This window comes from Suncus etruscus, chromosome 14 (genome assembly GCF_024139225.1).
Source record: "Suncus etruscus isolate mSunEtr1 chromosome 14, mSunEtr1.pri.cur, whole genome shotgun sequence".
In the NCBI taxonomy this organism is placed as follows: Eukaryota; Metazoa; Chordata; class Mammalia; order Eulipotyphla; family Soricidae; genus Suncus; species Suncus etruscus.
Genome location: NC_064861.1, coordinates 11,173,065 through 11,188,613, shown reverse-complemented (window position 1 = coordinate 11,188,613; position 15,549 = coordinate 11,173,065). Strand labels below are relative to the sequence as shown.

At 36.8% G+C, this 15,549-nt stretch overlaps 1 protein-coding gene across 1 annotated transcript in view; it reads left to right on the top strand.

Annotated features, from left to right (window-relative positions):
- The window catches only part of NDST4 (N-deacetylase and N-sulfotransferase 4), a 272,025-nt gene that overhangs the window by 162,763 nt on the left and 93,713 nt on the right, over positions 1 to 15,549 (top strand). The gene's annotated exons all lie outside the window — the stretch shown is intronic.

Here is a 15,549-nt window from a genome sequence, read left to right as displayed (position 1 = left end):
AGCAATTAATGGATGGTATTTGAAAATTGAATTAATATTTGTCTTTTATAAAATTATGAACATAAAAGTTCTTTTAAGAAGAATTTTAGGGCCCGGAGAGATAGCACAGCGGCGTTTGCCTTGCAAGCAGCCGATCCAGGATCAAAGGTGGTTGGTTCGAATCCCGGTGTCCCATATGGTCCCCCGTGCCTGCCAGGAGCTATTTCTGAGCAGACAGCCAGGAGTAACCCCTGAGCACCGCCGGGTGTGGCCCAAAAACCAAAAAAAAAAAAAGAATTTTAGGGCCAAAGTGAAAGCACAGCAATGGGGCTTTTGCTTTGCACACGCTGATCCAGGACGGACCTGTTTTCAGAGATAATTATTGAAAATCATCTATACATAGTTCAAGGGGCATGATATGGAGGATTTACTCATTTACTTGATGATATCAAGGCTTCTTTGAAAAGGGAATTAACTATTGGGGAGGGCTTATCAGGTTCGATCCCCTGGCATACCATATGGTCCCCCAAGCCAGTAAAAATTACTGAGTCTATAGCCATGAATAACCCCTGAGCATCAAGGGGTGTGGCCCCCCAAAAAAGTGAAATTTATTGCTTTTATCTAAATACACACTCGTATTTCACTTTTTCGGTATAATAAATCAGTTACATAACCTGTCTATGCCTCATTCTCTGCATATCAGAAATAAGAATAATATCTCTCTGATAGCAATTAAAATTTGTCCTTCTGTTATTATAATACTAGAATAATAACCGTTATCAGAAGGTAGAAAGGAATAGTTTACAGAATCTAATCTTTAATTTTTGAAGTGCAGACTGCTTTTATTGTTTGGTTTTGCTTTGAATTTTGGGGTCTCATATGTTGGCTCTCAGGATTGCTCCTAGTTCTGTGCTCAGGGATCATTCCTTGTGGTGCTCATGGCCACATGCAATGCAAGGGATTGAATTCAGGTGGCCATAGGTAAGACCTCCTACCCATATAGTTGTCTTTTAATTAATTTTATGTTTTAAACAGTTTCTCTTAAACACTGTAACTTTCAAAATTAGTTTAATGCTATCCATCTAAAGATACCCATGACATTCTTCAAAGAAGTCGATCAGGCACTTTTGAAATTCATTTGGAACAATAAACACCCTTAAATAGCTAAAGCAATCATTGGGAAAAAATATGGGAGGAATTACTTTCCCCAACTTTAAACTGTACTACAAAGCAATAGTTATCAAAACAGCATGGTATTGGAATAAGGACAGGCCCTCAGATCAGTGGAATAGGCTTGAATACTCAGAAAATGTTCCCCAGACATACAATCACCTAATTTTTGATAAAGGAGCAGGAAATCCTAAATGGAGCAGGGAAAGCCTCTTCAACAAGTGGTGTTGCACAATTGGATAGCCACTTGCAAAAAATTGAACTTAGACCCCCAGCTAACATCATGTACGAAGGTAAAATCCAAATGGATTAAAGACCCTATATCAGCCCCAAAACCATAAGATATATAGAACAGCACATAGGCAAGACACTCCAGGACATTACAGGAATCTTCAAGGAGGAAACTGCACTCTCCAAGCAAGTGAAAGCAGAGATTAACAGACGGGAATATATTAAGCTGAGAAGCTTCTGCACCTCAAAGGAAATAGTGCCCAGGATACAAGAGCCACCCACTGAGTGGGAGAAACTATTCACCCAATACCCATCAGAAAAGGGGCTAATCTCCAAAATATACAAGGCACTGACAGAACTTTACAGGAAAAAAACATCTAATCCCATCAAAAAATGGGGACAAGAAATGAACAGACACTTTGACAAAGAAGAAATACAAATGGCCAAAAGACACATGAAAAAATGCTCCACATCACTAATCATCAGTGAGATGCAAATCAAAACAACAATGAGATACCACCTCACACCACCAAGAATGGCACACATCACAAAGAATGAGAATAAACAGTGTTGGTGGGGATGTGGAGAGAAAGGAACTCTTATCCACTGCTGGTGGGAATGCCGTCTAGTTCAACCTTTATGTAAAGCGATATGGAGATTCCTCCAAAAACTGGAAATCAAGCTCCCATACGATCCAGCTATACCACTCCTAGGAATATACCCTAGGAACACAAAAATACAATACAAAAACCCCTTCCTTACACCTATATTCATTGCAGCACTATTTACCATAGCAAGACTCTGGAAACAACCAAGATGCCCTTCAACAGACGAATGGCTAAAGAAACTATGGTACATATACACAATGGAATATTATGCAGCTGTCAGGAGAGATGAAGTCATGAAATTTTCCTATACACGGATGTACACAGAATCTATTATGCTGAGTAAAATAAGTCAGAGAGAGAGAAAAAATGCAGAATTGTCTCACTCATCTATGGGTTTTAAGAAAAATGAAAGACATTCTTGCAATAATAATTTCAGACACAAAAGAAAAAAGAGCTGGAAGTTCCAGCTCACCTCAGGAAGCTCACCACAAAGAATTATGAGTTTAGTTAGAGAAATAACTACATTTTGAACTGTCCTAATAATGAGAATGTATGAGGGAAATGGAGAGCCTGTTTAGAGTACAGGCGGGGGTCGGGTGGGGAGGAGGGAGACTTGGGTGATGGGAATGTTGCACTGGTGATGGGTGGTGTTCTTTACATGACTGAAACCCAAACACAATCATGTATGTAATCAAGGTGTTTAATTAAAAAAAAGAAACATAAAAAATTAGTATATTTCATTCCAATCAATTGGGGCTATGCCAAATTTAGTTAATAATAATTTTTAATTTTATTTATATCCTCATCTTAAATGTCAAATACATCTCTTCTAAAGAAGTCTATAATAAGTGAGCATGATAGCATCTTAATTAAATATACAAGCACTCAGTAGTAGAAACAAAGGCCATGTAAACTTCAAATGAGTCTAATAATCAGGTTTGGTTCTCTTTCTCCTCGCCACAAGTTTTCTAGACTTAGTAGAAAGGAGAAATTTTCCAGAATATTCTAACATTACTCAAACTTTAAACCTTTAGCCTGTAAACTCACAGTAGCACAAATGGAACAGTCCTTGTAGGTGTCTTTGTTTTCATAAAATCCTGCTGAGATGGGCCCGGAGAGATAGCACAGTGGCGTTTGCTTTGCAAGCAGCCGATCCAGAACCAAAAGGTGGTTGGTTCGAATCCTGGTGTCCCCGTGCCTGTCAGGAGCTATTTCTGAGCAGACAGCCAGGAGTAACCCCTGAGGACCGCCGGGTGTGGCCCAAAAACGAAAAAAAAAAATCCTGCTGAGATTTCTGAACCTAACTAGCATTTATGACTATAACTGCCATCACAAACAGACACCCATGAAGCCAAGAGCCAGCCAGGCAGCTTACATGTGTGTGTGTGTGTGTGTGTGTGTGTGTGTGTGTGTGTGTGTGTGTGTGTGTGTGTTTGACGGAGAATATCTTGAGAACATTCTCCCACTGCGTCCAAGGAAGCCTATATGAGATTCCCATATCATAGATGTTGGTGCCTCTCACCTCCTTCACTGCTATGGTTCTCCTCATTTCTTTGTTTCTGTCCATCATGGAGACAAACATTGGAGTCTGATCTTCTACTGACCTTTTAAGTTTTTTGTGAGACTCTGTCTGAACCCCAGCAAGGAAGACGGCAAGTATTTGCTATACCTCTGTCTATTCTTTATCAGTTTTTTTTTCTAGCAAAGAATCAACCTCTATTTAGTCAATATGATATTTGGGATAAAAGAACTAAGAGCCATCTTGGAAGTTAATCCAAGTACATGTGCCGAAAAGGTTATTCCTGAGTAATGGCAGAGAGTTATTTCACACCCAGGAGCTGACTAGAAGCACACACAAGTGTGTGTATGTGTGTGTGTGTGTGTATGTGTGTGTGTGAGAGAGAGAGAGACACTGAGTCTCATCCTGTTAGAATCCACAGAGCTTCTATATTGTCTTTATTTTATGTGGTCTACACACTTGTGGCTACACAGAACAGTGTATGTTGGAGCCAGAGTGAAAGTACAACAGACTGAGAACTTGCCTTGCACACTGCCAATCTGGGTTTTATTCTCAGGTAACTCCTGACTTAGTGGCACTGCCAGGAATGGCTCAAAAATAAGAACAAAAATGTGTACGTACACATACAAGGCACTGATAAACAGAAGATGTTGAACTTCATCATTTCAAATAAGCAATTAGTCAGCAACTTTCTGTGTGGGCTAGTGTGTCACCTAATATTTGGTCTGAAATAGAAATATGAGGACGCCCCCAAGAGGTAAAGGAAGCATTCTCTAAATCGTTTTTCTTTAATATCTATATTTAAGCAGCATGATTATAAAGATGATTGTAGTTGGGTTTTAGTCACAAAAAGAACACCCCCTTCTCCAGTGCAACGTTCCCACCACCAATGCCCCCCATCTCCCTCCTCCCACATCCCTGCATGTATTTGAGACAGCCATTCTACTTTTCTCACTGATTAAAATTGTTAGTGTATTATTTCTCTAACAGCACTCAACCCTTATAGAGGTGAGTTTCATATAATGAGCCAATCTTTATGGCCTTCATCTCTAATTATTATTACAATAATGTCCTATATTTTTTAAAAACCCAAAGATAAGTGAGACTATTATGTGTGTGTCTCTCCCTCTGACTTATTTCACTCAGCATAACAGTTTCCATATCCATCCATGTATAGGAAAATTTTATGCCTTGATCGCATCTGATGACTACATAATATTCCATTGTGTATATGTACCACAGTTTCTTTATCCATTGATCTTTTGAAGGGCATTTGGTTGTTTCCAGAGTCTGGATATTGTAAATAGTGCTGCATTAAATATAGGGGCGAGGAAGGTATTTTTGTATTGCATTTTTGTGTTCCTAGGGTATATCCCTAGAGGTGGTATAGCTGGAACATATGGGAGCTCAATTTCCAGTTTTTTGAGGAATCTCCATATTGTTTTTTTTAAGTGCTGGACTCAATGGCATTCCCACCAGTAGTGAATGAGAGTTCCTTTCTCTCCACATTCCATCAGCACTGATTGTTCTTGTTCTTTGTGATGTGTGCCAGTCTCTGTGGGGTGAGATGGTACCTCTTGGTTGTTTTGACTTGCATATTCTTGATAATTAGTAATATGGAACACTTTTCATGTGCCTTTTGGTCATTTTTATTTCTTCTTAGAGAAATTCTTCATTTATTCACCCCATATTTTGATGAAGTTAGATTTTTTTCTTGTTAGGTTCAGTCGGTAATTTGTGTATCTTAGATAAGCCTTGTTTGATGGATATTGGGTGAATATTTTCTCCCATTCTGTGGGTGGCTTTTGTATCCTAGGCACTATTTCCTTTGAGGTGCAGAAGTTTCAAAGCTTAATATAGTTCTGTTTGTTTATCTCTGTTTACACTTGTATGGAGAGCTCTGTTTCCACCTTGCAAATGAATTTAGTCTCAATGTCAAGGAGTGTTCTATACACCTTATGGTTTCAGATCTAATATCCAGGGTCTTAATCCATTCGGGTTTGACCTTTGTGCATGGTGTTAAATGGAGGTCTGAATTTGTGTTTTTGCAGTTGGCTGACCAGTTGCCCCAGCACCACTTGTTAAAGAGGCTTTCCTTGCGTCATTTTGCATTTCTTGCCCCCTTTTCAAAGATTAATTGATTATATGTCTGGAAAACATTTTCTGAATACTCAAGTCTATTCCATTGATCTGAGGGTCTGTCCTTATTCTAATACCATGCTGTTGGGAAAAGTGATGCCTCCTATACTCTTTTCCCCAAGGGTTGCTCTAGCTATTCTTGGATGTTTACTGTTTCAAATAAATTTCAAAAGTATTTGATCCGGACCCGGAGAGATAGCACAGCGGTGTTTGCCTTGCAAGCAGCTGATCCAGGATCAAAGGTGGTTGGTTCAAATCCCGGTGTCCCATATGGTCCCCTGTGCTTGCCAGGAGCTATTTCTGAGCAGACCGCCAGGAGTAACCCCTGAGCACTGCCGGGTGTGCCCCCCCCAAAAAAAATTATTTGATCCACTTCTTTGAATAATTTCATGGGTATCCTTAGAGATATTAAATTAAATCTGTACAATCCTATGAGGAGTGGTGACAGCCTTGCTTGTCTTATACAAGATTTTAAAGGAAAGACTTTTAGTTTATCACCATTAAGATTAATATTTGCCATTGGATTTTGGTAGATGGCCTTAGTATATTGAGAAAAGTTCTTTCCATTCCCATATTGATGGGAGTTTTTATCAAGAATGGGTGTTGGGCCTTATTGAATGCTTTCTCTGCATCTATTGATATGACCATATGGTATTTATTTTTCTTTTTGTTGATATGGTGTATTATGTTGATTGGTTTACATATGTTAAACAATATTTGCATTCCTGGAATGATTCCTATTTGGTCGTGTTGTATGACCTTCTTGATGCAACATTGGATTCTATGTGCCAGAATTTTGTTGAGGATCTTTGCATATGTGTTCATCAGGAATATTGGTCTGTAGTTTTCTTTTCTTTAAACATCTCTGTCTGATTTTGGTATAAGGGTGATGTTAGCTTCATAAAAACTATTTGGGTGTGTTCCTGACTTTTCAATTTCATGAAAGATCCCTAAACGGTTAGTAGTAGTTCCTCTTGTAAGATTTGAAAGAATTCATTAGTGAATCCATCTGGGCCTGGGCTTTTGGTTTTTGGGAGATTTTTGATTTCTCTTTAAATTTCCTCCATAGTGATGAGTCTATTTAAATATGCTAGATCATCCTGGTTTAACCATGGAAGATTGTAGAATTCCAAGAATTTATCCATTTCTTCAAGGTTCTCATGTTTCATGGAATAATTTCTCAAAGCAGTCTCTGAAGTATCTGTAGTGATCTCACACTTTTCATTTCTAATCCTATTTATTAAGTTTCTCTCTTTCCATTTCCTTGTGAGTTTTGCTAGTGGTGGTTTACAAATCTTATTTATTTTTTTAAAGAATCAATTTTTGCTTTCATTGATCTTTTTGATTGTTTTTTTATTTCCATTTCATTTATTTCTGATCTAAGCTTCATTATTTCCTTTTGCCTACCTATTTTTGACCCCTTTGTTATTATTTTCTAATTTTAAAAGCTGTGTCATTAAGCTATTTAGGTAGGCCCCTTCTTCCTTACTTGTGTGTTTGTAAAGCTATGAACTTTCCACTTAGTACTGTTTTTTCTGTGTCCCATAAATTCTGATAGTTTGTGTCTTTAGTGTCATTTGTTTTCAGAAATTTTTTGATTTCCTCTTTGATTTTATCTCTGACCCATGGGTTGTTTAGCAGTATGCTGTTTAATTTTCAGGTGTTAAAGTATTTCTTTTGTGTCCCTTTGTAGTTCACTTTTAATTTCAGTGTACTGTGATCTGAGATGATTGTCTTTACAATTTTTATCCTCTTGACTTTATGGAAATATGTTTATGGACAAGCATGTGATCTACCCTGAATATTGACACATATACATTGGAGAAGAATTTGTATCCAGGTTTCTGGGGATACAGTTTCCTACATATATCTATTAGTCTACTTTCTTTCATGTCTCTTTCCAGAGCTAGTATATTTTTATTGGGTTTCTGCTTGGTTGTCTATCAAGGGGTTACAGGGCAATGTTAATGTCTCCTACTATTATTGTATTGCTATTGATATCTTCTTTCAGATTCGTTAACAATTGTATTAAATATTTTGCTGGTCCTACACTGAGTGTGTATATGTTTAGGAGACTGATTTCTCCCTGCTGTACATATACTTTGATTAGTACAAAATGACCAACTTTGTCCCTTATAATTTTTCTGAGTCTAAAGTTTGGGTCACCTGATATTAATATGGCTACTCTGGTTTCTTTAAGGGAGTTGTTTGTTTGGATGATTTTCCTCCAATCTTTGATTTTGAGTCTTTCTTCTAATTATTTAGATGTGTTTCTTGTAGGCAACAGAATGTTGACTTCAGCTTATTGCTCCATTTTGTCACTCTATCTCTTAACTGGTGCATTTAGTCCATTGACATTGAGAGAGATTATTGTCATGGGATTTGATGTCATCTTTGTGTAAAAGTTTGTTGTATGTTGGTCCGTCGTATCTTTTTTTTTTTATTGGTTTTTGGGCCACACCCGGCGGTGCTCAGGGGTTACTCCTGGCTGTCTGCTCAGAAATAGCTCCTGGCAGGCACGGAGGACCATATGGGACACCGGGATTCGAACCAACCACCTTTGGTCCTGGATTGGCTGCTTGCAAGGCAAATGCCCCTGTGCTATCTCTCCGGCCCGGTCTGTCGTATTTTAAAGTAGACCTTTCAGTTTTTATTTTAAGGCTGGTTTTGAGTTTGTAAAAATTTCTGAGCTTCTATTTATCCATGAAGCTATGTATAATTCCTTTAAACCTAAAAGTGAGTCTGGCTAGGTGCAGTATTCTAGGCGAAGCATTCATTTCATTGAGTTTTGTCACTATATCTCACCACTGCCTTCTGGCCTTGAGGGTTTCTTGTGTCATGTCTGTTGTAAATCTTAAGGATATTTCTTTGAATGTAATTCTCCTTTTTGATCTTGCTGATTTCAGTATTCTATCCCTATCTGTGTTATTTGTCATTGTGACTAAGATGTGTATTGGGGTGCTTTTCTTTGGGTCTCTTTTAGCTGGTACCCTTTGGGCATGCAGGATTTGGTTGCATGCAATCTTTATCTCTGGGGATTTCTCTGTAATGAAGTCCATGACTATGTTTAATTGAGGGTTTTCTATGTAAATTTGAGGGTTTTCTTCCTAGGTCTCTGAGACCCAATGATTCTTATGTTGTTTCTGTTGAACTTGTCAAGGACTTCTATTTTTTTTTTTTTGATTTTGCAATTCTTTATTTGGAAGAATTGAGGTTATTTTTTGTTTTCTGGTTTGAATGTTTAATGCTAACAAAACAGTAAATCTGTAAGAGATAGACATTTAATTATAGATGAAGGTAAGTAAAGGTTTATAATTTCATAGTCTTTCCCCCTCCCTCCCAGCTCTGGATTGAGAAACCATGATGTAATAGTCAGCATAAACGGGCAACCTGTCACCACAACAACTGATGTGACCGAAGCTGTTAAGAACAATGATGTCCTTTCCATCATGGTTTATCGAGGAAGGCAAACTTTGATCCTGACAGTTGCACCTGAGATAATTGATTAAGTATCTCACTTTAAAGAGAAATTATTTAACAAACCAAAGCTATACTACCATATTTGTACTGAAGATGTGTAAAAGATGACTGGAGGCTTAATGCCAAGTGATGGCAGCAATTGGTGTACTGTTTACTGAAGAGCTGATATTATTAGCCCCAAAGGGAACTCACTGGGTCATGCTGGAGTGGAGGAGGGAGATCAGAAATGCTTGGGCAAGTAGTGATTCAAAGCCCCTAGGAACATACCTGTTACCAGGACTTCTATTTTTATCTGTTCACATTCTTTGAGTATTTTTCCATTATCTGATTATTTGTTTTAAGGTTCTTTTCCGGTCTCTTCTGCTGTATGGAGTTGCTCTGCATCTCATCTTCCAGCTTGCTGATTCTTTCCTCAGCTGCTGCTACTCTGTTGAAGAGGTTTTCCTTTGAGTTTTTAATTTCTTCTACTGAGTTTTTTAGTCTTGTTATTTAACTTTTAAGTTTTCTGATTTTTATCTTTGTGTTCTGTTTAGCTTGATCAATGCTATCTTTGAGTACTATGAGCTTCTTCCATATTACAACTCTAAATTCTTTATCCGAGAGGCTAACTATGTGGTTGGTATTTTTGGGGTCATCAGAGCTGCCATCTTCATTCTCTATGAATGCTGTTGTCCCATGTTGTTTCCCTATTGACAATTTTACTGTGAGTTGTGGAGGGGTTCATATGTTAGGAGATACTCATGGCCATGAAGCTAACCAAAGCCTTGCTTCTCTGTTTACATTCACTGGGGTCTTCCTTAACAACCTCATGCAGGGGATCAGGAATCTCACAATGTAGGAATTAAGTTTTTAAAAGCACCCACGAAGACTCTTGTGGGCTGGGGCTGTCTACCTGGCTGGTGAACCTTGATGAGATTAAGTTCACTGAGGTCTGCCTTAGCAGACTCATGCAGGGGGATCAGAAAGCCAGCTTTAGTTAATAATATTGGTAGAAGCACTCTGGAAACATTCATGGAAGGAGGTTGACACTGGTGGTACGTTTGGCCCTGAATCAATATCTGTATGGCTGAAATCCAACTATGAAGGACTTTCTAAATCACATTTGTTTCAATAAAATTAAATTTAAAAAAGAAATTAAAGAAATACAATATTTTAGGGTATGGGTTAAAGAAAAGAAAAAACAATTACTGTATTTCATTAAAATGGACAAAAATAGGGGCCGGAGAGATAGCATGGAGGTAAGGCGCTTGCCTTTCATGCAGGAGGTCATCGGTTCGAATCCCGGCGTCCCATATGGTCCCCCGTGCCTGCCAGGAGCAATTTCTGAGCGTGGAGCCAGGAATAACCCCTGAGCACTGCCAGGTGTGACCCAAAAACCACACACACAAAAAAAGGACAAAAATAAAACACATTTGAACAAATGCATATAACACAGACCCTACAAATGTAGAAACAACAAAATAAACTTTTAAATAATGTTCTTCTACTTCTTATTTAAAATATTTGTATACTGGATTTTTTTTTTTTGGTTTTTGGGTCACACCCAGCAGCATTACACTCAGAAATTGCCCCTGGCAGGCTCGGGGGGCCATATGGGATGCCAGGATTCAAACCACCGACCTTCTGCATGCAAGGCAAATGCCCTATCTCTCCAGCCCCGGTTTATAGGATTTTGAAGAAGAAAATGATGGAACTTTTCAATGAGAACAAAAATACCTACTTTTTAAATAAAACTAAACCTAGATTATATTGGAAATCAAAGGCTTACTCTAAATACAGAAACTTCATTTGTCTCTAATTTTCATTAAATATAATCACACAGTAATTTATAAAATATGACTGGAAATGATTCCCATATTAAAATTTACATAGTAAGTTTAAGAAATATATGTTTATAGCAACTAAAATTATTATTTATATTTAGTTAGATTTGAAAACATTTCAAATCTTGCTTTGGATTCTCAGCAGGTATACTATATTTTGTTAGCTATTTCTAGTGTCTCAGCTTGTATCATATAGCTTTGGGTAAAATGACCAGTATGAATAAAGAAAAATAGCAGATGGGAAAATTAGCCCTTTAAGTTTAAAAAATTTAAGTAAAAGCCTTACTATTTCTCTTTCTCTTGACCTTATGGGAAGTACTTATATAAATTAATATAATCCTTTAATAAGAATTTTATTATCTGTCTTACGTCTGTTTCTACCAATAGACTACCAATTTTTTAATTGAATAATTGACCTTCTTTCTGGTTGAGTATCCATTATCTACTTCTTGCCACTTTTAATAACAATCATAAGAGTTTAAAGAGAATAGAAGCATTTTTCCAACATTCTATATTCAAAGCACAACAAAAGGGGAGGTGAATTATTCATTCATTGATCACATGTGACATCAAATAAGTCTTTCTAATCTATGCCTCAGTCTGCAAATTTATGACCATGAGAAACATTTGGTAGCATAAATACTTTGTACTTGACATCTCTAAAGAAAATAGAAACATCTGATCATTGTAATTTTTAATATTTGATATTAACAAGTAAATAAGTTTTAAGTTAAAAATTTTAGATAATTTTAGAATATATAAAGCAATAATTTTGTCTGCTTATCTTATTCATAGAAATTTACCACTTTCAGGGTTGCTATTTTTTTCTTTCTTGTTTACTTTTTTGTTTGTTTGGTTTTTAGATCACATACAGTTATGTACAGACTCTATATTCATAGATCACACCTAGTGAGACTCAAGAAAACATAGTGAAACATGGTATCTTAAGCTGGGCACTGTTATTTCAGTTTGATGCATTGCCATGGGTTTATCCTGTAGCTTGTAGGATGTTTAACCGTTTCCTATTTCTGCCCATTGGCAGAAAGTACCTCTTCACCATAGTTACATTGTCACCAGGTGCCTCTCAGATCAGAACCACTGTTCTCTAAAGGCTGTATTATTGTAAGAGAAAAAAAAAAGTTATTTGTGTTAGATCTCTTTGGGTTTGCAACATGTGTTTATTCATATTTAAGCTGTACTTTGACTAGTGCAATTTTTTAAAACTCTTGTCATAGGTTTCTCAGACTTGAAATCTTAAGAGTTTTATTACCTTTGAATGGCTGTATAATAAGAAGGAGAAAAATATTTTAAGAAGCTCTAAATTATTTCTAAACTCAAGAAAAATCTATTTCTCAATAATACTAATGTATATAATTTTAGACAAGACTGTAGAAAAGAAATACTGGAAAGTAAAAACAATTAAAAAGTTATCACACTTTAAAAAAGAGAAAACATAAGCAAGTAGAGACAAGTTCCTTAACCCCTATATGCTTTCCAATCCAAAATTATTATTTATTAGCCCTTTGTATAGTTGCAATCCTTATAATAGTAATGGAGTAAAAACTGATTAAAACTAGTGGTAGGGGCTGGTAGAACAGCAGAGAAGGCTTGCATGTGCTGATTCAGTTCAATCCCTACCATCCCATATGGTCTCTGATCACCACTAGAAGTGATCCCTGTGTGCAGAACCAGGATCAGCCTCTAAGTGCCACTGTTTATGGCTCAAAAACCAAAAACAAACAAACAAAAAAGGCCTTTGTTCCTTTTAAGGACTGTGGTTTATTTACAATTCCAGGAACAGTGCACATACATAAATAACCCCCAAAGTTGGCTTGCTCATCCATATACTTAGGAAGGCTCTGAGCTCACTGGCTTCTAATATAGCTGGAATGAAATGATTTAGTTATATATTGCTCTGGGAAACCCATGTTATGGTGCATGTTAGAAGAATCAAATCACTTACTTTGAGAAATTAGTATTCTAAACAGGAGTGCCTTCAATTATGTAGTTTCATGCATATATTTAAAAAACCACAACAATAAGTCCATATTATATTTATGAAGAAAAAATTATATTAATATTTATAAAGTTCTTATTTTTAAGTTACTGTTGCTATAACAAATAGATTAATATTTTGTTAATTTTTTATTTGTCATAACTTAGGTGCATTACCACAGTGTTATGATTTATTGCATCTATCTCCAAAATTACTATTTACCTTCACTACCAATAGAACATCCAACGTGCTCCACCACTGTCCTTATGTTACTTCTAGAGCTCTCCATCCCTACCCCAACTCCTACCATCACATGATAATCTCCATTTTGTTGTCTGAGTCTTAGTATTTGTTTTCACCAGATCTTCACTTTTTCTATTTTTTTTGAGGGAGGTTATTCCATACCCAGTGTGCTCAGAAATCACTCCTGGTAGACTCAGGCAATCATAGAGGATGCCAAGGATCAAACAGAGATGGTCCTGGGTAGGCCGCATGCAGGGCAAATGGCCTACTGATGTGCTATCACCCAGTCCCTCTTTGTTTCTTTATATGCCGTATTCTAATAAGATAACCCAGAAAATGTCCTTCTCCCTCTAATTTATTTGACTTCACATGACACCTTCAATATCAATCCAAGATGTAGCCAATGGCAATATTTATTTTTATTATAGCTTATTTTCTGATTCCATTTATTCATTGATTTCATCTAATTAACATGTTGTTTATTTTTTCCCCTTATTTATCATCAGATACTTGGGCTGTTCTCTGGTCCTATCAGTTTTCTTTGTTACTGTTGGGGTCATACCAAGCAGTGCTTAGGGGTTACTCCTGGCTCTGCAATAGGAAACCACTCCTGGCAGTGCTCAGGAGTCTATATGAGATGTTGGATCTCAAACCCTGACTCATGGAAGGCAAGTCTCTTTTTGCTCTTCTATTGCTCTGGTCCCATCACAGATGCTGATCTGTGTAAAGAGATGCCATGGGCATAGGAGTGGAGTATCTTTTGTAGTTAATATGTTTGTTTTCTTGTGAGAGAGGTATTTATTTATTAATGCTCTTAACAGCATTAATAAACTGACCCCAGGGGCCTGAGCACTAAGCATAGCTGTAGGGAGTTTGCCTTGCATGCAGTTGACACAGGATGGACCTGGGTTCAATCCCAGGCATACAATATGGTCCCCCAAGCCAGGAGCAATTTCTGAGCACATAGCCAGGAATAACCCCTGAACATCACTGGGTGTGGCCCAAAACAAAAACAAAACAAAACAAAACAAAAAAAAAAATAAGATGACCCCAAAACTCTTCAGAAGACCCTATGAAACCAGCATGTTTAGGTTTATTTTACCTTTTTTGGTTTCATTTTTCAAAGAGAGCTAGCACTAGTTTATAGATGGAATATAATTTCATGCTTTATGGTACAATGTCACCATGCCACACCCACCACCAAAGTGCCATTATCCCTACTGCGAAGTTTATAGAATTCTTCCCAGGCTCCCTCTTCCAAGATGCTGGTGGTAATCTGACTTCTGTCATCAGAACTGAAAGACTTATTTTCCTCAAATATCATCTATTCTTTTTGTCTTCATATCCCTGAGTATTGTTTTTCTCCTGACTTAATTCACTGAGCATGAGAATTTCTATGTCCATCCATGTTCTCACAAAAGGCGAATTGTTTTCTTCTCTTACTATATTGCTTTTGGTTTACTATGTCTGTTAGGAAACTGGAAAACAAGATTAAGGGAGTTAACTTGTCCAAATCTACATAATCAGGTAACTAGCAGAATAGGTTTTCCTACCATTGATACAAATTAATGCCTATAATATATATGTTACTATAATATATATGTTAAGAAAATATAAAAATTAATTCTAGTTTAAATGTTTCAAGTTGTTTCTATTTTGGCAATAAACCCACCAATTAGGAAATATTACATCAAACTTTAAAATTCTTATATTAAGGTTTAAGTATAAAATATAAGAAAAGTATTTACAAGGTAAGAACTCAATATTTAAAAATTGAATTAAAAATAATTTAAATGTAGCACAGCAATAGGGCTTTTGCCTTGCACACCTCTGACACAGGACAGATCTGTGTTCAATCCCCAGAGTCCCATACAGTCCCTCAATCCAGGAGTGATTTCTGAGTGAAAAACCAGGAGTAACCCATTACTGAGCATCACTGAATGTGGCCTTAAGCCCCCCCCCCAAATTTAAATGTAAGTTATCAAAATATTTCTACTGATTAATGCCAAATGATTGTATTTTGTTTGGGGTCTTGGTTTGATTTTGCAAATCCTCATATCCTGTGTAATTTCCATAAACTATTTTTCTAATCAGAAAAAGTAACAGCCTTTGTTGTCTAAATGTCAAAGTTATATTTTGACTTATATGTATTTTGGTAAAATGCATAAAATTTTTTGATAAAAATATTTGATAAAAATGCATAATTACATGTTTTTTTTTTTTTGGTTTTTGGGCCACACCCAGTGATTCTCAGAGGTTACTCTTGGCTCTGCACTCAGAAGTTGCTTCTGGTTTGGAGAACCATATGGGACACAGGGCGATCTAACCAAGGTCTGTCCTAGGCTAGCGCTTGCAAGGCAG